The sequence below is a fragment of the Alosa pseudoharengus genome, unplaced genomic scaffold (genome assembly GCF_046254945.1).
Source record: "Alosa pseudoharengus isolate Yale_2024_CS ecotype anadromous, Long Island Sound unplaced genomic scaffold, YU_APseudo_1.1 YU_APseudo_1.1_scf_4, whole genome shotgun sequence".
Taxonomy (NCBI): domain Eukaryota; kingdom Metazoa; phylum Chordata; class Actinopteri; order Clupeiformes; family Clupeidae; genus Alosa; species Alosa pseudoharengus.
In genome coordinates this window covers 33,852,401-33,876,432 of record NW_027468774.1, presented here as the reverse complement: position 1 = coordinate 33,876,432, position 24,032 = coordinate 33,852,401, and the positions used below count along the sequence as shown (strand labels likewise).

The 24,032-nt window shown below is 39.6% G+C and overlaps 1 pseudogene; it reads right to left on the bottom strand.

Moving 5' to 3' along the window:
- Nucleotides 1-686: 686 nt before the first annotated feature.
- Nucleotides 687-17,212, bottom strand: LOC143102913 (DBH-like monooxygenase protein 2 homolog; annotated as a pseudogene).
- Between the last annotated feature and the right edge of the window lie 6,820 nt (nucleotides 17,213-24,032).

Genomic DNA, 24,032 nt, shown 5'->3' with positions numbered 1-24,032 from the left:
GTCAATGTTCTTTTAATTATTAGCTTGAGCATACGGTTTTAAATCTTACTTACTTACTACTGAGTGTTTTTAACTCAATGTTATGTACTGAAAGTGCATATCTATGTTTTTCCTTTTCCATTTCTACTAAGTGGGCTATGACGTGTGAGAGAGTTTGAGTGCCCCCTTGTGGCCTAATATTTTCACTACAGATGGGACTGCTCTACTGACTAAAATCCTTTGACCCTCACCATCCCAAATGTCCAAACGTTGATTTCAACAAGAGCTAAAATGAAATGGATCTAAGGCTGATACTCTAGGAAAAAACACACAACCAGTACTGCTGCATCAGTCCATTTACTATTATTTAGAGTCTCACAAAAAAATTAAAAAATAATGCAGCGTACAGAATTACAAAATTACAACTGAAGCTGTAAATAATTTATTGCAAAATGATTGCAAAAAAAATCTTCATCTCTTTTTGTTTTATCTCATCTTTTTGAAAACTACAAGTACATCTCTTTTTGTTTTATCTTTATCTTATCTGTTATTACTGCTTAATTTAAAGTGTACAAGTATCAGATTACAAGGTATCACTGCATGACAGAACAACTAGGATTTAATGTGACCAAACACTTGATTTATATGGTGCTTGGTGTGGAAATTTCAGACACCTGACCTGAAAAGACACAGGGATGGTGCTAACATTAGAATGCACAGATCACTGCCCAGATCAACAGCAGCAGAATCCAGGACACGCTGGCCATGTTGGATGCGTTTGATGGCCCTGGTAGCGGTGGAGTTCTGTCACAGCTGGGTGTCGGGCTCTCCATGTCACTGATCTTGTCAATGGTGCCCCAGTAGGTGTTCTGCCAAAATAAGAGAGGGAAGTATATCTGTTTATTTGCATTTTAGATTTGTAATTATATATGTTTGAAATAGGCCTAGGGTATAAGGTCTCCAAGAGTGTGTAAACTGATGTTTGTGCTTTCACAATTTCAGTGAAAACTTGAGCCTTGAAAGAGTCTCATTGAGAGGGAGGTCAGTATCTAAATATGAAATAGATGAAGAAAATGCATGCCTTGAATAATCTGTCTATGCTATGATAGGGCGTTTTGATGACCATAGAATATGTTGTCATGATTTGAGCTTGGGTCTTGGCCTACAGAAACAAATATGGCATTTTGGATGAAGTATGTGTTTCACTTGCCTCTCCATCATCTACCATAAGGTCTTGCGGGATATCTTTCAAGGTCCTCACATACTCAGTGACTGCCTCTTCATCCCATGTCTTCTGGCTGAGTATCGTGTAGAATTCACTACAACACAGTCAGCACAATATTAATACAAGCCACCCAGCTGAGGATATAGTAGAGATGGAACAGGTTTTCCATTCTATTTCATAGAATTCCAAGATATTATGTAAGGGATAATGGACGACACAGCTTCGGTCCATAGAAATGAATGCACGTTCGAGGTTGTAAAGTGGCCCCGACGCGCAGGTGTGCATATGGTTAATACACGTTCTAAAGAATGTAGGACAGTGGGAAATTCAACCAAGCAGTGTAATAAATTAAAATAAACCAGGGTAATTAGTGAGGTACACTCCAATTGTTATGTTTAAGTCATAGTCCTGTGTCTTACTTATCGTTTGATGCTCCCAGGTTAGTCTTTAGCAGCAAGTGTTAGCACAGACTTTTAAGAAAGTTTGAAATATTGTTATACTTTCACAATCTAAACCATCCATATTCTCTAGGTCTCTCCAGATCCTATTCACCTAGAGAACACATTATAATACACCAACTGTGAGGTCTACATTTAAAAAACAACACCCTCACATTTAAGTAGGCCTACAAATATCTGATCTGTCATGCATGTCAATCTCATAAAACATTCTACATGATAATAAACCATAGATGCAAACCATTTTAAGAGTTTTTGTTTTGCCCAGGTTGTTGACTTCCTGATATTCAAAGTCGTAGTAATCATCAAAGGCCATAAATCCAATCTGTTCGCCATCCCTGAAACATAGTAGATAAGAGACTGAAGAATTTGCAAACTGTTTTGTTCCCTCCAGTGATAGATCCTCTTCCTCTAACTGCGTAGTTTACATGGACATTAATATACCGATATTACACCAATTTAGACAATATTTTAATACACTGGCATATACCGGTTAACAGCATTTTCTGATTACCTTAAAGGAACACACCACCCAATGTCAGTAGAAATATATGTTCTTACCTTAACTTTCACGAGTTGAGTCATACCTCTCCCGTGTCGGTACATGCACTCAAACGCTCTGGTGTGTGGCGCGAATGTGTTAGCATGTTGCTATGCTAGAGGGCTCAGACGTAGCCATAGAGGGAGGAAGATAGCAGTAATCAAAAACATCCACGTTTTCCCTACTTAAATACAGTTGAGAGTAGTTGATAAAAATGTGTAAGGTCACACAACATGAAACATGGCGATTTTCCAAGCGAATAAACAGGAGAACTACAATGTGTGGCGCAATAGCACTTGGGAATACTTCGACCTAGCGTAGTAATATTAATTAACATCTAATTGTAGATCCTTTCCACCACAGAGTTCAGCCGACCCCTCAGCCTCCCCCTCCTCCCCCCCCCCCCCCCCCCCCCCCCCGCGGCACACAGTCATTTCCGTAAATAGAGACAACCTGCCCTGCTGGCGTTAGTTTGAGCTGAACTGACAGGTAGTGGTAAAGTAGATTGTGAACAATCATGGTTAAAACATGCATTGTGAAGGGTTGTGATAACAAGCAGAAGTATTATATTGATTTCATGTTTCATAGAATTCCGCTTTGCTGCAAACGGCGGAAAGCATGGCTGGGATCTACAATTAGGTGTTAATTCATATTACTACGCTAGGTCGAAGTACTCCCAAGTGCTATTGCGCCACACATTGTAGTTCTCCTGTTTTTTTGCTTGGAAAATCGCCACGTTTCATGTTGTGTGACCTTACACATTTTTATCAACTACTCGTGCAACTGTATTTAAGTAGGGAAAACGTGGATGTTTTTGATTACTGCTATCTTCCTCCCTCTATGGCTACGTCTGAGCCCGCTAGCATAGCAACATGCTAACACATTCGCGCCGCGCACCAGAGCGTTTGAGTGCATGTACCGACACAGGAGAGGTATGACTCAACTCGTGAAAGTTAAGGTAAGAACATATATCACTACTGACATTGGGTGGCGTGTTCCTTTAACCCAAGTAAGTTCATAGTTGGAATAAGCAATAATTGAATAAAGACAGGAGTATTCCGAATCGAATAAAGACAGGAGTATAATTATAACGTCCTATAACAATTTTCAATTGTCTTTACTAGTAATAATTGGGTTATGCTGCATTACATGTACACAGGAATATGTCTGGAATAGTCAATCAACAAATAATGTAAACCCCATAATTGCAATATTGACTTATTCTGAATAAGGTCAATAGTTAACATAGTCACTGATGCAATCATATCCCTTTGCTGCCTTTGGTATATTTTTGTATAAAATTCTTCATGTAAAGTGGTGGTAGTATTGTGGCTAAGGAGCTGGGCTAACATGCAGCAGCCAGAAAAGATGTGGGTTCTATTCCCAACAAAGACCTTGAACCTTGTGCCCTTGGACAAGGTACTTAACTCTGAGTTCATCTGCTTTCATTTTATACTTGTAGTTTTCTCTTATATGTTTTGTTGACATGAAACATCTCCATCTCACCTAAAGTGACCCACCCGAACCTTCCGCCCTGCCAGGTGAGTGTGCAGTCCAGTTGCAAACACCTGCATATCCTTAGCCTGAGGAACCCACACATGCGAAAAAGAAAAAAAAGACAAACAAGAGAGAAAAAAGAGAAAAACAAGAAATAAAAGGATTAAGTCACTCAGTCAAGACGTTTACGTTAGTACCTCCGACGCAGGCGTGATAAACATCTGCAGGATCTGCAGTTTTATGAAGATGACATTCAGCAACTTCCATCATTTCATGAATCGGAACATTCTGCAACATTGCAATGTTACATGATCGGACAAACTGATGATTAAAGTACCTCTGTGTTAATGGAAGTGTTACACACACCATATGTGTGAAAAGATGTGGCATTGGGTGGTATGCTGTACCCAGGGGCCACTGCTAAACCAGCCATCAGAACACCTGCATCATGCTTGCGGAGCTCGGCTGCGTAGTGAAAGCGCAGCCCTGAGTTGTCCACTCGACCTGAAAGAGGACAAGACACGGCAGACATTTTGGACATTACCGTTGTGACATCTTACAACTTCGAATAACAACCAAGGGTGTCGCTGTGGTAGCGGATGCCATGCAGTCCACTTAAGTTAACATTAATTAATCCTTTTAAATCATTAATTAATAATTTCAAGTCATTTGCTTTGATTTCTAGAATTCAAATTATACAGAGCAAAACATTCTTTCATACTTAGTTTGAAACTGATATTCAAACCACTTTCTATCCAACTGGCTGTAGTTTTGTTTTACTTACAAAAAAGCCCACAAGAGGACTTTACTGAATAAGGGTATAGCAGCATTTTTTCTGACATTGTGAGGCAACATTGTTTAAACTACACAGAATCTAGCTCTGTGCAATCACCTGCTATACAACAGAGTTTAGACAGGTCTGCATAGTACTGTACCTTCAATAAAGGTTGGATTATTGTAGTGGATCTCAAGCCTATATACAGACAGTCCCCCTCATCTCCTCCAATAGGAATCCCCACATGCTCTGGGACCTCGAAGTCCTGTGATCAGAAAGATTCACATTTCCACATCAGTGTTTAAAGAGAGGTACAGTAAAGCAACGTCCTTGCTATTTGAGAGGCATCATGCATGAACCAGACAATAAAAGCTTTTACATTTCTTAATTTATTGTCTTGCTTAAAAACCTTAAAAAACAACAACAAAAACTCACCCCGCCCCCAACGCCCCATGCAGCCATGACTTGGAAGCAGACTGTGTGACTAATGTAGCATTGCCCCTGAAAGGTTTCGTTCATCTGCGGCGGACATTTGTAGAGAAGCAAATGGTGCACGAGATCCAGGTGATCAATCAGTGGTTCGATCTAGATTATGGGCAAGGACAGCACAGCATCATCAGGTAGTCTCAGAAAACAACGTCTTTCAATCTAGATAAATCACTTGCATTTAACTTGAGCAAACGTGGATTTACATGTGGAATCATTTTCAACAAAGTAACAAAACCTTGAGTGAAACATGTTTCTTGTTAAAGAACTCGATTCGAATCGATTCACTCATTTGGAATACACAACATAAATTTAGTTCAAACCTAAAAATATGAACTCTTTCCCTATAAATGTATTACTTCATACATTTTACTTCATCCCACTGTAGTACTAACTTTCTGCCGCAGGATTTATTTTGTGTGCCATAGTGTAGACAGGAATGCATTAGTATCCAACTATAGTCATCCATTAGTAATCATCCATTAATAAACATTATTGATAACTTAAATAATGAATTTCCATTTTTTCAGTCTCATATCCATTCAGTTCCAATACAAAGTTTCTTGCCTACCCGATAGATGTGCTGTTTCTCAGCAAATGTGGGAGCATTCATTATCCTGCACTCATAACGGGTTTCCTCAGTAGGAATTGTGAACTGCAAAACAAGGTGATATGATTCAGTTCAAAACACTGATTGCTTTTTGCCAGGTCTGTTCTCATATTTGGACGCAATAGGAGATATGAGAGAAGTCGTTTACATACATTTAAAATGGTCATGTCGAAGTACTGGCTCTGGGTGGGGTCGGAGCGAGGCATGTACTTGAGCAGATTCACCTCCTTGGTGCCCCGGCGCTGTCTGTGATACCCAATCTGATCAGTCTGCCCATACGCATAGATCAGCTTGACTGGAAGCTCCTGCAGTTCAGGTGGGAGGAAGATGTGGTTAGACAAGTCTTAAAGATAAACTGCGCAATAGTGTGTAGATCAAACTGGGAGATGAGCGATGATTGATATTGATATTTGATATATGCCACATTACTATATGATCTCCAAGAGGTCTAAGAAAAGGAAACATTTTGATGAAGGAAATTTTGGTCCAAATATTATGGTGAAAATTCCAACAGATGTAGGCCTATTAGTGAGATTTATTCTGAGTATTGTTCTCAGTAAGTAAGGGTCATTTATCACCGCAAATTAAAATACAGACCTCTTGATTAAGTGGTCACTAATTTCCCACTGAACTTTGACAGTTCTTGACAAACTTTCTAGGCCATTGCCTAATCACAACACCTAATAATGGGGAAACATTTTTGTGGTTGTCTAGGTCATCAAGTAACCTAGAAACTAAACTAACAGTGTTACACAACAAACACAACAAAACCAACTCCATGAGAAACTGATATCCATCTCCACCTCTTCTGAACTCTTCTGAACTTATCCAGCTTTTTTCTTATCCTATCCAGCTTCCACCATCCTCTAGCTCTCTCATTTCACACACTCTCAAATAGCTTCATTTAATACAGCTAAACTCCCTGCACAATGGACCACAATGAATCTTTACAATCACACTTTGTGCCTATTATTTACAGACCATGTTTAAGAAGGTGTGCCAAAAACTTGTTTTTCTGCTATTTTAGAATCACCAGTTGTGACATGGGTGGTCCTATGATTCCTTAGAGTAGAGCAATGTGCAAACAACGTCTAGCCCAAGAACTGAGCAGCCAGAGAGCCGGCACACACGTCTGCACTGGACTGTAATGATCTCCTTTCATTAAGTAATTTGCTATGAATAGTCTACATATAGTATAGTATAAGGAGGGTAAATGTAAAAACACAATATTTTAAAATGATCCTCAGTCTGGTAAATTACTCTCTACTGTCCTCAATAACCATGATAAATTAAAAACATTTTTATGGGCAATGCATCAGAACTGTCTAAGCCTTAAGTGAATGAGGTTGCCCAAACGGTCCAATCAAATGACAGTTCAAAAGTCACCCAGATGACTATTCATAATATCATGCATTCCTTAAAACCACAGTCATGACTTTATCAATTTCCTTGAGATTTATACGGTAAACAGAGGCGGACAGAGTACACAGCTTCATTACTTGAGTAAAAGTACAGATACCCTTTGCTAAATTTTACTCAAGTACAAGTAAAAGTAGAACAGTCAGATGTCTACTTAAGTAAAAGTACTGAAGTACTTGTTTTGAAAAGTACTTGAGTATCAGGAGTACAAGAGTAGCCTACATTTTCTAAATATTGCATTACTACTGCCACAGTGCTTACATTTATGTACAGAAACGTCATACATGGAGTTATGAAAAATGTTAATGTTAATACCTTGGAGAATGTAAAATGAATTGGAAGTAAAATCAAGTCATTTTCATCTTTTTACCATGTTGCCAGGGATGGGCAGTATTTCTAATACATGTATTTAAAATATGTATTTCAAATACAAAATACTATTTTGTAATTGAAACACTTCAAGCGAAAACTATCATTAACTTGTTTCACAAAATTGAAATAGTCCTGCGAGGTGGGGCCACAGGTTGGCACATTCCCGGGATGGACCTGTTGCGTCTTCATCCATTGTTTCGTCCATGGTTTCGTCTCTTATCTAAATCTGACCATGAAGTTGACTTTGGCGGAAATAAAGGTGATTGCTGATAGGCTGTCCCAATCAGTGGCGCCTGCACAATCCAATCACGTTTGAGAGGGAAACAACAAATTGAGGGTTTCCGAGATTTTTCTTTTTTCCTTTTTTTTAGAAGTAGTAACGGGAACTCACGGTTATGGATAGAAATGTAGTGGAGTAAAGAGTACAATATTTGCCTCTCAAATGTACTTGAGTAAAGTCATGAGTACTCCCCAAAAATGATAGGTACTCGAGTAAAGTACAGATCCCTCAAAATTGTACTCAAATACTGTACTCAAGTAAATGTACTCCGTTACTGTCCGGCTCTGACGGTAAATATGGGCCTGTCTAGTAATATTGTATATTATAGAATTTATATCGGACATTTTTAGACACACAAAGTGCTTTACACAGAGAACATAACAAGACATAACAATTATTTTTAAAAATCCATAAGTTAATTAAATGATTAAATATTGAATATTTGACACAGTGGGGACAGTCAAAGCATCAACCACAAGCATGTATCGCTAGCTTCACCTAAGCATATCACAAGCTGATCCTATTAATTAGGCAAAATAACGATTGCTTGGAGGAAATTGTGCCTCACAGTAATAGGATGGTCATCTGTGTCACAAGACATGATGGACCTCTCGAACCTCATGGTGGTCTGTCCATCGGTCTCAGTGAGAGAGAGCAGACTGTAGCTCTGCTTCTGGTCAAGTACAGGCCTCTCATTTCCACTGGCATGGTAGTCCTGCACAAGGGCGTCAGTTTGTTTTTAATAGTGGTGGGGACAATAACCATAAGCTTGAGTGTGGTTTGAAAAGTGCTTGCTTCACGCACAAATGATAACCTAGGGCAAAGAGAATGGACATCTCGACATAAGGATACATTAGAAGATGATGATTGGTGTAAACTTTGTCACACGACGACGACGTGATAAGCAGTTCTGGCGCATAAAAACGCAACGTTCCATTCAGTCATAAATCATTCAAAAGTAGGCCTAGTGCTCGTCATGAAAAGAAAACAGCAGCTTAATATTTTTCAGGTGTTTAACAGTAGGCCTAGGCGCACTGTATCAGTTATGCCATAGGCAGTGAGATTATTAGGCATTGCATCCTGTCACTCTGTTTGGAACATCGCAGTTCGGGTTGATAAGATTCAGTTAATGCGAGTATAGGTCGTCTCAAAGTTTGGGACAACTTTGGGACAACTAACTACTTGTTAGGTTACCAATAGCTGTCTTTTCTCTAGGACTAGGCATATCGGAAATCGTGACATAAGCTCGTTGGTTTCTTTTTTCTTTTCTTTCTTGTTCGCGTGTTGGGTAGTAAAGCGATAATGCATTTAAATCAATGTAGCCTACATCAGAGCCGATATGGCCAGCCCTGATCTGCTGCTCTGTAAAGGTATTTCTGTCCCACCCAAATTTGCTGAACAACTTGCGAAATAGCCTATTCATCACAGACATCACATGTATCACACGAAAGAGCTTTTTCTCAGCTTTTAAACGATGTTGGTGGTTAGTTGTTGTGGTAAACGGTTCGCGAGAAAAGTAGCTTTAATTTAATCATATTTTCTGCGCCCGTCTCCCTACCCATTCATCTTGGCTTCGCGAACTTTCCCTCAACACATGACAAATATATCAGAATAAACAGCAGACCTTACCGAACACAAAGGTGTAATTAAAGTTTAAAGTTTTAATTAAAGTTTAAAGCACTCCCCTGTACAGTTAGCCATTCCAGAGTAATCCGGTTTTACATTTGCAGCAATGTCTCTCCAACTTTGGGGTTCACAATGTGTTTAAATTGTTCAATAGGCCTACATGATTTTATAACAGGCCAAATACAAAATAAATGTTACAAATATCGCCTAGATAGCCTATCTGTAATATACATATATAGGCCAGACCGACCCTCGAGTTCATGGTTTGTTTTATCCCTGGATTTTAGGATAGCCTACTATGGCAACCGATTGCATTCCGAGCTACAGTCAACTCTAGCAGGCATTATGACTGGAGGGTCGGGTGGGTGCGGATGTTAAAAAACCTTAACCACGCAACACTCGATCCACACATATCCAGGCAGGTGTGCATGCTGTGAGGATGTCATTGTGCGCGCCTATCGCATGGTTTAGACTCGATGATTTCATATGTGGGGATTTTTTCGGTCGCAATTGGTTTGCACTTTTTTAGAAGTGGTGGGGACAAAATTCAAATTATAAATATAGCCGCAAGCGGCAATGGCGGGCCCGAGCACCTGCGGGCCGCAACCCGTGACATGTCGGAATCCAACAAAGCACCGACGTGGTGCATCTGTGAAATGTACATATTTTATGCGTGTGCTATTTGTTTTCGTATTTTATTTTCTGGCACATATCCTGCTTGACCAGGTGGTGGCGCTATGCCAGGCAGGCCCATTGGGTGTCTGGATATCATCATAATCATAATATCTATTAACCTGAGAAGTTTCAGACCATTTATTCAAAGCATTGAGCATTTCTGGCACACTATCTGCTTGGCCAGATGGTGGCGCTATGCTAGGCCTGTGAATTACGCATGTGAATATCATCACAATAATGATATCCAATATTTAATAAACTTTCAGATCAATCACTTAAGGCATTGTCCATTTCTGGCACATTTCCTGCTTGACCAGGTGGTGGCGCTATGGCAGACAGGCCCATTGGGTGTCTGGATATCATCATAATCATAATATCTATTAACCTGAGAAGTTTCAGACCATTTATTCAAAGCATTGAGCATTTCTGGCACATTTCCTGCTTGGCCAGATGGTGGCGCTATGCTAGGCCTGTGAATTACGCTTGTGAATATCATCACAATAATGCTATCCAATATTTTATAAAGTTTCAGATCAATCACTTAAGGCATTTTCCATTTCTGGCACATATCTTGCTTGGCCAGGTGGTGGCGCTATGCCAGGCAGGCCCATTGGGTGTCTGGATATCATCATAATCATGATATCTATTAACCTGAAAAGTTTCAGACCATTCATTCAATGCACTGTGATTTATGACACATTTCCTGTTTATGTGGTGAGATATTAAAATCATATCAAATATATTACAACATTCAAAAATCCCTTCACAATTTAACATCAGCGACATCTTGGCATAATGTTTGCCAAATTTCAAATGAATCTGACAAACCGTCTAGGAGGAGTATGTTCAAATTGATCATGTGAAATCAGTATAATTGTCATTCTTTCTGTTGCCAGGTGGTGGCGCTATGCCAAACATGCATTATGGGCATGTGAATATTATCATTAACATGGTCTTTAATGACCTGTGAAATTTAAAACATTTCAAGCCATGCATGGTGAATGATGACACATTTATTGTTCATGTGGAATGGTATTAAAATTAATAATTTCGCCATTTCGTCAAATTACAACATATCAAAAAAAGGCTTCACAATTTATGATCAGGAACATCTCAGCGTCATGTATACCAACTTTGACATGAATCGGATCAACCGTCTAGGAGGAGTATGTTAAAATTGATCATGCCCACAACGCACAAAATCTCAATTACCTCACTTCCTGTGGGCGTGGCTAATGGCATGTTAATACAAAAGTTGATTGTTTTTGGGAGTTACACACACCCATCAAATTTGGTGTGTGTATCTAAAACTATATGCCAACCACAAGTCACTGTGACGTAAGGGGGCGCTATGGAGTTCCTGGGCAACGCCCGGTGCCAAGCTTTTATCCCTGTCTATTCACTGTACCACTTGATGTGTGTGCTAAATTTCATGCGTTTTCGACTATGTTAACCACCTCAAAATATTTGCCAACCACGGGATCAGTCACCTAAGGGGGCGCTAGCGAGTCCCTGGGCCACGCCCGGGGTCAAGCTCTTGTACCTAACTGCGATGCATGATACCTGACGTGTGTGCCAAATTTCAATAGGTTTCGACCATGTTAACCACCTCAAAAACAGGAAAGCAAAAAAGTGGAATAACAATAATAATAATAAATATAGCCGCAAGCGGCAATGGCGGGCCCGAGCACCTGCGGGCCGCAACCCATGACATTTCAGAATCCAACAAAGCACCGACGTGGTGCATTTGTAAAATGTACATATTTGATATGTGTGTTATTTGTTTTTGCATGTTATTTTCTGGCACATTTACTTGCTTGGCCAGGTGGGGCAATATGCAAGGCAGGCCCATTGTGTGTCATCATAATCATAATATATATTAACCTGAGAAATTTCAGATTATTCATTTTAAGCAAAGAACATTTTTTATACACTTTTTGGCCAGATGGTGGCGCTATATTAGGCATGTGAATTACACATGTGAATATCATCACAATAATGATATCCAATATTTTATAAAGTTTCAGATCAACCAATAAAGGCATTACCAATTTCTGGCACATTTTCCTGCTTGGCCAGGTGGTGGCGCTATGCCAGGCAGGCCCATAGGGTGTCTGGATATCATCATAATTATAATATCTATTAACCTGAGAAGTTTCAGACCATTCACTCAAAGCATAGAGCATTTCTGGCATATTTCCTGTTTGGCCAGATGGTGGCGCTATGCTAGGCATGTGAATTATATGTGTGAATATCATCACAATAATGATATCCAATATTTTATAAAGTTTCAGATCAATCACTTAAGGCATTGTCCATTTCTGTCACATTTCCTACTTGGCCAGGTGGTGGCGCTATGTCAGGCAGGCCCATTGGGTGTCTGGATATCATCATAATCATAATATCTATTAACCTGAGAAGTTTCAGACCATTCATTCAATGCACTGTGATTATATGACACATTTCCAGTTTATATGGTGAGATATTAAAATCATGACATATTACAACATATCAAAAATCCCTTCGCAATTTAACATCAGCAACATCTTGGCATAATGTTAGCCAAATTTCACATGAATCCCGCAAACCGTCTAGGAGGAGTATGTTAAAATTGATCATGTAACATCAATGTAATTGCCATTCTTTCTGTTGCCAGGTGGTGGCGCTATGCCAAATATACATTATGGGCATGTGAATATCATCACTACCATGGTATTCAAAGACCTGTGAAATTTAAAACATTTCAAGCCATGCATGGTGAATTAAGACACATTTATTGTTAACGTGGAAGGGTATTAAAATTCATAGTTTCGCCATTTCGTCAAATTACAACATATCAAAAAAAGCTTCACAATTTAGAATCAGAAGCATATTGGCATCATGTATACCAACTTTCACATGAATCGGATCAATCGTCTAGGAGGAGTACATTAAAATTGATCATGTCCACAATGCACAAAATCCCAATTACCTCACTTCCTGTGGGTGTGGCTAATGGCATGTTAATACAAAAGTTGATTGTTTTTGGGAGTTACACACACCCACCAAATTTGGTGTGTGTATCTAAAACTATATTCCAACCACAAGTCAAAGTGACATAAGGGGGCGCTATGGAGTTCCTGGGCCAAGCCCAGTGCCAAGGCTTTTCCCCTGTGTATTCATGGTACCTCTTGACGTGTGTGCCAAATTTCATGAGTTTTCACCTATGGGAAGAACGTCTTCTGGCATCACAATTCATCACATTTTAGTCCGCACAAAATCCCAAATACCTCACTTCCTGTTGGGCGTGGCTAATGCATTGTACATACGAAAGTTGTTCATCTTGGGGAGATACACATACCTACCGAATTTGATGCGTCTAGCTGAAAGTATGTGCCAACCACTGCCTCAATCACCTAAGGGGGCGCTACTGAGTCCCTTGGCCACGCCCAGGGCCAAGCTCTTGTACCTAACTGCTTTGCGTGACACCTGATATGTGTGCCAAATTTCAAGCGTTTTCGACCATGTTAACCACCTCAAAAAAGGAAAATGCTCTGAGACAAAGTTAAAATAATAATAATAATAATAATAAATATAGCCGCAAGCGGCAATGGCGGGCCCGAGCACCTGCGGGCCGCAAGCCGTGACATGTCGGAATCCAACAAAGCACCGACGTGGTTCATTTGTGAAATGTACATATTTGATGCGTGTGCTATTTGTTTTTGCATTTTATTTTCTGGCACATTTACTCGCTTGGCCAGGTGGGGGCGTAATGCAAGGCAGGCCCATTGGGTGTCATCATAATCATAATATATATTAACCTGAGAAATTTCAGACCATTCATTTTAAGCAAAGAACATTTCTGATACACTTTTTGGTTGGCCAGATGGTGGCGCTATGTTAGGCATTGAAATTACACATGTGAATATCATCACAATAATGATATCCAAAATTTGTGTAAACTTTCATATCAATCACTTAAGGCATTGTCCATTTCTGGCACATTTCCTGCTTGACCAGGTGGTGGCGCTATGTCAGGCAGGCCCATTGGGAGTCTGGATATCATCATAATCATAATATATATTAACATGAGAAGTTTCAGACCATTTATTCAAGGCATACATTTCTGGCACATTTCCTGCTTGGCCAGATGGTGGCGCTATGCTTGGCCTGTGAATTACGAATGTGAATATCATCACAATAATGATATCTGATATTTTATAAAGTTTCAGATCAATCACTTAAGGCATTGTCCATTTCTGGCACATTTCCTGCTTGGCCAGGTGGTGGCGCTATGCCAGGCAGGCCCATTGGGTGTCTGGATATCATCATAATCAGGATATCTATTAACCTGAGAAGTTTCAGACCATTCATTCAAAGCATAGAGCATTTCTGGCATATTTCCTGTTTGGCCAGATGGTGGCGCTATGCTAGGCATGTGAATTATATGTGTGAATATCATCACAATAATGATATCCAATATTTTATAAAGTTTCAGACCATTCATTCAATGCACTGTGATTATATGACACATTTCCAGTTTATATGGTGAGATATTAAAATCATGACATATTACAACATATCAAAAATCCCTTCGCAATTTAACATCAGCAACATCTTGGCATAATGTTAGCCAAATTTCACATGAATCCGGCAAACCGTCTAGGAGGAGTATGTTAAAATTGATCATGTAACATCAATGTAATTGCCATTCTTTCTGTTGCCAGGTGGTGGCGCTATGCCAAATATACATTATGGGCATGTGAATATCATCACTACCATGGTATTCAAAGACCTGTGAAATTTAAAACATTTCAAGCCATGCATGGTGAATTAAGACACATTTATTGTTAACGTGGAAGGGTATTAAAATTCATAGTTTCGCCATTTCGTCAAATTACAACATATCAAAAAAAGCTTCACAATTTAGAATCAGAAGCATATTGGCATCATGTATACCAACTTTCACATGAATCGGATCAATCGTCTAGGAGGAGTACGTTAAAATTGATCATGTCCACAATGCACAAAATCCCAATTACCTCACTTCCTGTGGGCGTGGCTAATGGCATGTTAATACAAAAGTTGATTGTTTTTGGGAGTTACACACACCCACCAAATTTGGTGTGTGTATCTAAAACTATATTCCAACCACAAGTCACAGTGACATAAGGGGGCGCTATGGAGTTCCTGGGCCAAGCCCAGTGCCAAGGCTTTTCCCCTGTGTATTCATGGTACCTCTTGACGTGTGTGCCAAATTTCATGCGTTTTCACCGATGGGAAGAACGTCTTCTGGCATCACAATTCATCACATTTTAGTCCGCACAAAATCCCAAATACCTCACTTCCTGTTGGGCGTGGCTAATGCATTGTACATACGAAAGTTGTTCATCTCTGGGAGATACACATACCTACCGAATTTGATGCGTCTAGCTGAAAGTATGTGCCAACCACTGCCTCAATCACCTAAGGGGGCGCTACTGAGTCCCTGGGCCACGCCCAGGGCCAAGCTCTTGTACCTAACTGCTTTGCGTGACACCTGATATGTGTGCCAAATTTCAAGCGTTTTCGACCATGTTAACCACCTCAAAAAAGGAAAACGCTCTGAGACAAAGTTAATATAATAATAATAATAATAATAATAATCCTTACAAAAACAATAGGGCCTTGCGCCCTTCGGTGCTCGGGCCCTAATAATAATCCTTACAAAAACAATAGGGCCTTGCGCCCTTCGGTGCTCGGGCCCTAATTGCGCCCTTCGGTGCTCGGGCCCTAATAATAATAATCCTTACAAAAACAATAGGGCCTTGCGCCCTTCGGTGCTCGGGCCCTAAATAGTGGTGGGGACATATCCCACCCGTCCCCACCGTAATCTACGCGTATGGTCCTGCAAAGGGTAATAAGAAGATGGTGGAAGATCTTTGAATATTGCTGGATGAATGAAACCTACTTGGCTCCATGATTCTGAAATTTAAAAATGATCAATTAAGCGAAGTTTAACTCAATTAAAGACTTCCAAGATGTCTGTGACAGAGCGCAGTGCGTCTGTCACTGGCAAAGGCGGCTTACCCGCCGCAACGTGAACAATGGCTTTACAAACATTTTCACAAAGACTGCGCTATTAAAGCATGTTGCGATGTTGATTTGTTTGATGACATGTTGTGAATGGTACAGACCTAAGGCGTGTCAAGACGGGGGTAAGGTAACACTAGAAATGGGTTTAAGTTAAACATAGGGAATCAAAGCCGCGATATGCGGTACAGAGGTTGAAGCGTATCTATTTATCAGTAATGTAAGCGTTCTCTAAAAGCGCGCAGTATAACATCAATGCTTACTAGCTGGGAGATGGAAGTGCTTTGTCCGAGTGTATGTATGATTGTGTGTATGTACTTGCCTGTTGTCGGTGCTTCAGTTGCTTTCCGGGTGCAGGGGAGCAAACTGGAGTATTGGGCAAGGGACACTTTTCTGCGCATCAGACGTGGGAGCGCTTATTGGCGCAGGTGTGTTTAGAGTGGCAATATTATTTGGTGCTTAGTGAGGTTTATTATGGCATTGTATGGAAATAACATGAACGATTGTTAGTAATGTGTATTGCCTATGTCATGTGTTAACCAAAATGTGGTGAATTTGAATTAATTGATTTGTTGCTATGCATGGTTTAGTCCAGTGTTTTAAATGGTGTCTGCATAGCGCAGTCAGGGGTTTCGATTCCTCCTCAGTAGTGAGAGGTCCTGCTGAAAGGCCTCTGAGGTAGGCATAGAACCTAGTGGGCATTGTCCCGGTGTTTTCCTTTTTGTATCAGTGTTTGTTTTGTCTGTTGCCTAAACCTGCCGGTAGCTTGATATCAATAATAAAAATTAAAAAAATTACATCAACGTGAATTTCATTGCCTGAGTCTCACCATCCGCTTGGACACATTACTACAATGTCACATTAAATGTTTCATTACAAAAGCAAGATGAAAAATGGACAAAGAAAGATAAAAAAAGAAAAGTATGAGCATAATTTCTGTTCTTTAACCCAAAATAATCCATCTGAGTTCACTCCTCCAATGACTATATCAGCCCTAGTCATGCCCCCATCGGGACTCAACCCAAAGCTGATCCAGCCTTTGGTATTTACGCACAACTCAAAGGTAATGTTGCCTTGGACGTCGTCAAAGCCCCATTTCAGCATTACCAGCTCCTCTGCATCCAGGCACTCTGTAAAGGGTAAGAGTGGGTCCTCTTGAGCTCGGGTCTCCATGGCAAGAACCAGGACAAGGAGAGGCACGACTATCGGGCAGGTCATACTGCTGACCAAAACTAATCTTGTGTTTTCACTCTGCGTTCCTTCCAAATCGCCTTGCTCTGCCTTAATCTTCTGCTCTCTCACATCCACCCTTGGTCTGGATAGGTAGGGTCACCTGCTCTCATTCTTCTAAACAGTTTTTTTGTCAGTCCTCCTCTCAAATTTCTGTTTTGGCTCAGGTATCAACTATAGGTGACAATGTGTACATGACACTTTACATCATATTCATTGTTTCTCTCTCTCTCTCCCTATACCTCCCTCTTGACTTTTCAAGACTTTTTAGAGAAATTGTTGAAATCAAGGTTGCAAGCCTCCTTTTTGAGAAGCTCTCGCTTCATTGCAGTATGGATGTCTATAAATGAATTATCTATCAATGACAAAAACAGCCATTTTTTAACTTTGCACCTCCCACCTCCCCTGACACACACACACACACACACACACACACAGTTCTGTTCAGGGGTGTGCAGAGACCTTTGAAGGGGCAGGGGCTCAAATTTAAAAAAAGGGCACATGGAACAAAATTTTCAGAAAACGTGTTAACTTTATTTAAAACTTAATTTTGATTACAACCCAATAGAGAATACATAGGCTACATGCAAATTATATCAAAATAAAACATCTTCCATCTTATTGATTAAATTCAAAGCTAATTTTAATAGCCTAGAAATCTAGACGCACCCTAGCGGCAGCAAATATGTTATTGCCTAGTCTGGCTTGTCAGGCTATAATTTTAAAGTATATATATATATTTTTTTTTGATGCCTTTAATCAGATAGGATAGTGGAGATTGACAGGAAGTGAGTGGGAGAGAGAGTCGGGATGGGATCCGGAAAGGACTACGGGGCGGGAATCGAACCCGGGTCACCGGCGTACGGTGCAGGTGCCCCAGCCAGTCGCGCCACTGCTAGGGCCGTCAGGCTATAATTTTAATGTTTATCACAGTGAACTACCACCATTAGCAAGCTGGTGTCTTGCAGATTCACGTGCTGTGCGTGTGGCCACTGAGTGAAATGACGCGTAATAGCCTACTGTAAACAGAGAACGACGTGTGGAATTGGTTTAGTTAAACAACTACAGTAGCCTATGTCGTCAGCTTATGACGATTTAGAAAAGGTTTGCCTACTCTGTTTTATGAACTAGGTCTACTAACTTATAAACATAGTAACCTAAACAGAATATGTTATGAACGTTCAGCCTTAGATTTTCGAAGCTGCCAGGTTATTGAAATGGATGGACCATGACATGGTTAAAACGGATTTGATAGCCTACTTCATTAAACATGACACAACTTTAAACATTTTATTCTCTATCTCTAAGTAAATACTATTGCATGTTCAGCAGGGGCGGAGCTACGTGGTGGCCAGGGGGGCCACGGCCACCACTGGTCAAAGCTTGGCCACCCTGCTGGCCCCTCCAGCTCCGTTCAGTGAAAAGTAAAAAAGAAAAAAAAAATTGCTGCCGTTTTCGACGGCACTTTGCCAACAATTTGCAAAGCAGGGACTGAACCAATTAGGCCTACTGCACTCTATCTACGACCATTGGCCCAGTCAGGAAGTGTAGCCCATGGTTGTGATCAAATCGTAGGCCTAGTGCAGCAGCAGCAGCGGGACAATTCAAGTCATCTGTTAACAACACTTGACAGTAGACTAGCCTAGCCTACTACTTAACCTCAGTAACAACAGGTGAGTTGATGATGAGTTGGAACATTAATGCTAATAAGATTAGAATGTGTCACGAATCATAGCCAAGTGAGCTGCGTTGGGCTGTCCTTAGGTAGGCTCTTGACATTGACATTGACGTGTGGGGCTGATCAGAAATAATCGGATGCCCGCGGTAACGCTGTTACAAAAATATTTCGATAAAATTCGGGTGAAATGCAAGCATATTAGGCACATATCATGGCTCCAATAAAAGTAGCTAATAGGGCCTAGGCTAGGCTACTTTATAAAAAAACATAATTTGCTGACTGCGTGTGGTTCTTGCCATACTGGTCAGGCAGAGGCTGCTTTGCCTGAGTTCTTTGTTGCATTGCTCCAGAACTGTTCATCGCAGCGAGATGAAACTTTAATTGTGTGACAGAGCAGAAGTGGGGCTTTCCAAAGAGACTAAACTCTTGCCTGTGCGATCAAGTATGAAAAAAAAAATCATGAAATTAAATCAATTGATTCATATTTATAGTTTACCTGCGCACCCATTACTCTCGTTTGAATTACTCGCGAACCCGTGATCGTATAGATATGGCAAGCATATCAGAAGAAAGAGGAGACGCGGGGCTATCTATTGGTACCAAGTATATCGAAGCTTCTGGGCTATAAAAACAGACAAGGTGACTGCAAAATAACATTGTGTACAAAAACCAACTCTCGTTTGAATTAGGCCCTACTCACCAACCCGTGATCGGATAGATATGCCACGCATGTCAGATGAAAGAGGAGATACAGAGCTATCATTTGATACCAAGTACATCCTTCTGGGTTATAAAACAGACGAAATGACATCAGCAAATTCCTGCATGGCATCCAATTCGAGACTCACATTGCATCCCAATTTATTCGACAAAGAAACACCTTTTTGCATTCACTTTGTTCATGACAATGCAGTAAAAAGTTGTTTTAGAATCATCATTAGTGTACACACAGAACACGCAAACTCGTGTTCAGTCAGGTCAGATCAGTTCGTGTCACAGATATGGAGCGCAGAAAGGGCATTTTTCATTACTAAAAAAAAAAAAGGCATTTATTTCTGTAAGGCGCACACCACATGTCTGTAAATTGCTCAGCCCTAAAGCCCCCCTCCACCATGGTTCTTATATTGCCAGATACAGGACAGTCTGCCCTACACATAGATGAAAGTCATGTCCAGCTGACAGAGATACATTTCAAAATAAGAATGGTATAATACGCTTTTTGTCTTTGTATTATTTAAAAATCAAAATTAAATCAATGCAAGTATTAATATGAATTGGTGGCAGATTTGGGTAGCCTAGACTGTTCTGAAAAAAATATAGCATGTGTAAATGGCACTTACAATGACCAGGTTAAATGCTTACAACTAAAGGTAGTGGAAAAGCCCTTAAAACAGTCTAGGTTCTAAGGGTTAATTTCTTAATTCAGAGCCATGTTACTTACAGCCAAGTACTTAGAGTGGATATCAGAAAGAAATATAGTTTGGCCATCAGTATAAGATTAAATATCTGAATACAATATTTGTAGTATTTATTATTGTTCTTTAACATCATTTGAATAAGACTGATTAAGTAAGGTGCATTGTCATAATGTACTTTTTATAGCATTGGCTTATGGAAAATTATTTGGAGTGGACAACAAACTGACCTGTGTATCAGTGTTGGCTTTACACAATTTATAACCATTATTAAAATAGGCTATCCTAATCTTCAAAACTTTTTGAGTAGTTTTTAAATAGTAGTTTTGATTCCCAATAGTGGGGTCGTATGTATGTGTAATTTTTCTCAGTCATTTCAAATTGGTGTTAAAGTTTGGTTTTCACTTCCAAGTTGAAGTGAAGGGTCTATAGAACAATTTGAGTCCGAGTGTCAAACACACAGATAACAAAATAGCCTCTACGGGGGCGCTGCAAAATATTTAAACTGCTACAACTTTTGACTAGTTTAACCAAATATAACATATGAGGTATGTATGGATTCAGAATTAAAAGGAGAAACTGGTGAGCTAAGGTGGTTACCAGATTAAAAACACACTTTATAATAAACACACTTTTAGCCCATGGACAGCAAAATTGTGCTTTTTTTTAGATAAAGGGTGGAAATGCCCTCAAAGTTGCAATGAAACCTCATTTTTAAAGTTATTGTAAATAAAGCCTGGGTAATCACTCAACTCGATTTAATATCGTTGTTCAGAATATCCCTGAAGCACAAAGATACCTAGGATACCCATACACAAATATGGCTGCATAAAGCCGATGTGATATTAAGCACCCAACTTGCAACTTTGAGTTTATGAATTTAGGATCATGAGTACCAACTTTTTTCAAACAAGCCATCATTTTATTCACAAAAAGAACTTTATATCTGGAAGAAAGTAAATCAATAATAATGTGCGTGGAATTTTGAGGAACCCATTGCGTAATACAGGCTTGTGAAAAAGGCTAGAGGGCTATTTTTGAGTACATAAATCACAGTTTCTGAATAAAGACGGTTTTAGGTAGTCATGAAGTAGTCGTGATAACCCATTACACAGCTCAGTCATCATCATGGGCATTGCCTAGCTCTCTATATCAGGGCCGTGCAGAGACCTTTGGAGGGCCAGGGGCTCAAATTGAAAAAGGGGCACATGAAACAAGATTTTTAAACATATGTCAGCATAATTTACAGTTCACAGCGACCCATATTGAAACAAAATTCAACATGGAATCTTACAACTACTATACTGTAGATCATTTACCCCACCAGGTGAAATCTTTATCTATTTGTTTGTATGTGTGGTGTGTGTGTGAGAGAGAGAGAGAGAGAGAGAGAGAGAGAGAGATCCACTGCCTTTTGTGGCTTTCTTTCTGCATTTGTCTACTGTCTTTGAGGCATCTTGCACTGCATAATTCAATATCATGATTTATAAAACAAAACACAATTTAACTTTGTAAAAACCAACCTGAATTGACATGAATCTAGCTTTAAGTCAGTTTTATAGCTGTAGTTCAGCTGTTGTTCAGTTGTTCAGCTTTGAATCAGAAAATATAGTTTAAAATTATAGCAATAATTATAGCAATTATATACAGTACCCTCCAGAATTATTGGCACCTCGGTTAAAGTTGACTAAAAACTGGTATAAAAAACAATCTGTTGGTGATTTATTGTAATCTCACGCTGAAAGAAATTAGGAAAAATCCAACCTTGAAGGGAAGCAAATTTATTTGGAGAAAAAGGAAAATCTCATAAAGAAATAAATATTTGTAACAAAAACACATTGCTCACAATTATTGGCACCCCTGCTTGTAATAACTTCTTAAGCCTCCCTTTGCCAATAAAACCCCATAGGGATTTAAGACCAGATCGTCCAGATTCCTAGGTCCACACTCCTCTGACTCACCCCACTGTTTTCCTATGGAGTTTAGATTAGGGGACTGAGATGGCAATGTCTGGAGCATGATTTTGTGTTCAGCAAACAATATTTGTTTTGATCTGGACATTTGCTTTTAATTCATTGACCTGATGAATGATCCAATCATGACCAACTTTTAGTGTCTTGGCAGAGATTGGCAGATTTCCTTTGAAAATGTTCAGGTTTTTCTTGGTGTTAATGACACCATGCACCTTAATTAGGTTCTCAAGGCCTTTGGGAATAAAAACAGCCCCACAATAGCACAGCCCCTCCACCATAATTCTCATTAGGCATGGGGTTCTTCTCAGTATAGCCATTCTTCTATGTACACCAAACACATCTAAAGTTTCTAGCCAAAGAGCTCAATTTTCATTTCATCTGACAATAGACCACACTTCCAGACAAAGTCACTGTACCATTCAGTAACTCGTGCCGTTTACATTAGTAGTTAAATGGCTGGACAGGCTTTTACCTGCATGCCCTCTAAATAAGCTATTAGCAGTGAGGTCACTTTTGAAGATTTTTTGGGGACTTGGTGACCCTCAAGATGATACATCATCGGTTTAATACCGCTATTATCTGGCCCTATAGCCCAGAAACCCCCATTCAACCCCATCTTCCACCTTTACAATTTATCTTCATTCACTTACATAAACATACTGTCTACTGTTTTAGCCAAAATTGTACAAAGTAAAGAGGCATCATACAGGCCCCTCTGATTGGACAGACAGTCTATCAGTCAATCCCCGTCAACAACCATTTCCATTGATTCAAAGGGCCAACATGTAAAAATAGACACCAATTTTGCAACAAACCAGTCTGAAATAAGCATGAGAAATGTACTAACTCTTTGAAAATAAAAGAATGTTCCTCAACAATGCAATATTCTAAAAATCAGATATTCTAGAATGCTTATTCTACAACATTCTAATGCAATTTGTGTCAGTATTTGCTGAAAGATAATGCATAAAACAACCCTCATTTTAACATATTTCCACCAACTGGATTTTCATGGACTTTTACTATGGTGTTTAAATCACCAATTGAAATATAAAAATGTGAAAATAAATTCTGTTGCAATAAGTTTTAGGTCAGACCTTACTTTGCCTGGACTACATGAAAAATTGAATTTCTTGAATTTCCCCTAGGGATCAATAAAGTATATCTATCTATCTATCTATCTATCATGCATGGGATATCATAGGCCTAATGTTTGTTTGTGGCAATTCAAGGGATTAGGCCTACGACAGTGTTTTTCAACCACTAGTGTGCCGTGAGAAATCATCAGGTGTGCCGCAGGAAATTACCCAAATGTCACTCACTGGTCCAGAAAAACAACTGTTGCATCAAAGAATTTAGTTAAAAATGATGTTTCATTGCAACTTTGAGGGCATTTCCATCACCCTTTATCTAAAAAAAAGCACAATTTTGCTGTCCATGGGCTAAAAGTGTGTTTATTATAAAGTGTGTTTTTAATCTGGTAACCAAATGCTTAGCACACCAGTTTCTCCTTTTAATTCTGAATCCATACATACCTCATATGTTAATATTGGATAATCTAATGAAAAGTTGTAGCAGTTTATATATTTTACGGCGCCCCCCAGAGGCCATTTTTTATCTGTGTGTTTGACACTCGGACTCAAATTGATCTAGTACAGTACGCTGTGTTTGGAAAATAGGGTCCCGCTGGATTTTCATGTAAAAATTGTTTTTTTTGCATATTTTGCTAATATAGAGTCTAA